The sequence below is a fragment of the Mandrillus leucophaeus genome, unplaced genomic scaffold (assembly GCF_000951045.1).
Source record: "Mandrillus leucophaeus isolate KB7577 unplaced genomic scaffold, Mleu.le_1.0 Scaffold1469, whole genome shotgun sequence".
Classification (NCBI taxonomy): Eukaryota; Metazoa; Chordata; class Mammalia; order Primates; family Cercopithecidae; genus Mandrillus; species Mandrillus leucophaeus.
Window position 1 is genome coordinate 662,399 of NW_012101442.1, and position 3,195 is coordinate 665,593.

At 39.3% G+C, this 3,195-nt stretch overlaps 1 pseudogene across 1 annotated transcript; it reads right to left on the reverse strand.

Annotated features, from left to right (window-relative positions):
- Positions 1-284: 284 nt before the first annotated feature.
- Positions 285-2,738, reverse strand: LOC105535482 (annotated as a pseudogene). Its single transcript, XR_001005434.1, has one exon. The product of XR_001005434.1 is annotated as a nucleolar protein 11 pseudogene (transcript).
- Positions 2,739-3,195: the final 457 nt, after the last annotated feature.

Here is a 3,195-nt window from a genome sequence, read left to right on the forward strand (position 1 = left end):
AAGTAGAAGCAATAGACCAAGGCTCAGAAACTCGGAGAACTCAGTTCTGGCCTCCAAGGAACTCACTATCTAAACCTTATTCTTCCTCCAGAGTTCCCCTCAAAGCACCTCCTCCAGGAAAGGAATGCTGCCCTAAGAGATGTACGAGGTGTTGGGTCAATTTGGAGGACAGAAAATTCATATGTGATGGCATAATTAAATGTCTTCTGTTAGCACACCGGATTTTTTTTTTTTCACTGCTTCAATGGTCGTTTTTTATTAAAAGAAAAACAATTCAAAATATATAAGAAATTAGACTTTTATCAATACACAAATAATTTTACTTAAAATCAACCCAGTTACATATTTTTTAAAAATTGCAGAACCTCTGCACACCAATGTCCACAACCTAGAATAGGTTCATGTGAAACCTGCAGTCCTACCCCGGAGCATCAATAAGTGATGGTCCAGGTACTCACTGACATGTTTCTCTTGACACCGAGATGGTTGCAAACAAAACACCATTCTTCCCTGGATGAAGCAAGAGTTCACATAAAAGAGCTTTATAAAATGTCTATGAAGGAGAATTGGTAATATCAGAAGAGCTCCAGCACTTTAATTGAATATAATCCTCTATTATTCTTTTCTTGATTTAATTTCTGTAGCTCCTGAAAACTTACTTCAATCTTGTTGAGCTCGGAATAAACAGATATCTGAGATTTTACAAGCTTGTAAAGATTTATCAGTAGCCTCTTTGCTTCTGGCATCATTACTATAACAGTAAAATTTGCATCCAGAAGTAGACATATCCAATCCATAATCTGGTTCTAGGTAGGTGGGTATATTCCAGGAAGAGTCATAGTAGCATTTTTGCTACACTTCAGGTAAAGGAAATACAAATACTTGAGAAACAGCGTGGTATGCTGTGCTGGGATGTTTTTCAAATGAGGCAGAAGAAATGTTTCGCTATATGCTGAATGAAGAATTGCATTAAGTAGAGCTGCTCCTTTTGGTATCACAGGGCATGAAGTGGTCTCCTTTGTTTTGTCCTGGGGCTTTTTATTTAACTCTCGATCACAGTTATTGCATTTATCTTCTTCAGGATTGAAGCCATTTTGAAGAATTTCAGTTTGCTCTTCCATTTTCTCATCATGTACAGAATTACTATAGTCAAAAACTGACTCCATACTGACATCTGTTTCTTGAAGACTGTCATCACCAATGCTCAAGAAAATTTTTAAGCAAGCACAGGTGACCAATTCAGGAATGTCAGGGAACTGCTGTAGACAGAGTTGTAACACCTGTACATCTTTCTTTTTTAAGGCAATCTCCATTAAGTCAGGGCACAAACTGTAAGAAAGCACATGCATTTGGATAAGCTGCATCAGACAGTTCCGGGGATAAAATGATCGTTCTGCTTTACACCTTTCCAGAAGTCCTGTTACTGTGTCCCCAATGACAGTATGAAAGTCAGGTGTCTGCTTCAGAGCCAAAAATTTCCATACTTCTACTTCAATGTGCTTTTCTGAATCTTTCATTATGGTTGACAAAAGTTGTTTGGATGGTGATACCTCTGGCTATAAACTCACTTCAATTTTTCATCTCCTTAAAATTCTTCTTAACTGCTCTGAGTTCTGGGACCCAAGTCCACATCCTTGAGGTGTTTCCCAGTTTACAAAAATGGGGCACAACATGAGTTCCTGGATCTTGACTATGCTTGAGTTTTCCAAGAGCATCTGCTAATGATGACACTTCACAGTTGTATGGAATCACAGCTAGAGATTTTCCATGTAGCATAAACAAATTTTCCCCATAATACCAGAGTTGACCACTGGTCCCTTGTGGTAACTCTTTTGAAGTCTGTAGTGTTTGAAATTTTATGTTCCATACAGAGAGGCATTCCTTAGAAGCTGCTAGTGGACTTCCTAGGACTGTGACGTGATCCTGATCCAGGGCAGTGAGTGCAACTCCATTTGGAGCATTACCAGACACAACAGCCTTGAGCAACAGTGATCTAACTAAGCTCTGATTTTTTTCTGGGTCAGTTGGACGTATTGGTATCAAGGTTTCATATATACAACCATCAGAGCTTAATGACATCAAAGAGATGAATTTTTGATCTACTGATGCAGTAAAACTCTCTATAAAAGAGTTTTTGTCTTGTCCAAGTAAGAGTGTATATTTGGTTAAGATATGTGAGTTAAACATTTGCACCTAAGCAATGTAATTTCCATGTTTTTCAGTAATAAACATTAAAACAGGAAGTCTGAATACTATGAAAAACTTTGTCCATTTAATCACTTCATGAGAGAAAACAGTTTCAATTTTCTGCTGGGGGTCTGCAAGCAAGGCCTCTAAACCATAAACAACACCTTCCTTGAAGAGCACCAAGGGTTCTGACCCTTGCACTGAAAGTATCCTATATACTTCAGCTGACAATGTAGCTTTAAATATTTTATCCCTGTTTACATCTTCATTATTCCATATTCTTAAAACTTTATTATCGTGTACAACAATATACTCTCCAGTTTGAAGGTTGCACACAACTGGACATGTTATAATTTGACCCTGTTTCACTGACCAGCTCCCCAAGGGTTTCTATTCAGAAACCTTATAGAGGATCACGATTCTGCCACTTTCTGTCACTAGAAACTGGTCTATTTTGTCACTCTGCTTCATGCCTAGGAGTCCTTCAGGTCCCGCACTCAGGACTACCAAAGACAATGTGAATTCTTCCTCCAGCGCTGCCATTTTGAGCAAACCTAGCACACCTGATTCTAAAGAGGTGCTGAGAAAACTTGTAGGAAGACGCAGTTTTCCTCAGATGGATGTGTATGTTTGTCCCTTTCACCTTGGAGTCTAGTTATGTGTACATGTCTTATCCCCTCAGTAGGCAGTGTACTTGCTCCTGAGAGAAAGGAGTCCTAAATTCTCAGAAGTCCCCATGGAACCTGAAGAGTACCTGGCATGTAGTACTCAATACAAATTTGCTGAACACATGAATGAGGGTAAAGGTGGGGAAGGATCTCAGGCCAAATAAATAGTATGAAAATATCCCACAAGTAGGGAACTACGGGAAATGCAGAATGATTGAGTGTGGCCCATGCATAGACTACATGAGTGATGGAGAAAGAGGAAACATAGGAGGCTGGCAAGATGGACTGGGACCAGGTGTTGTGGCCTTGAACACCAAACTGTAGGATCTGATTACCTTCA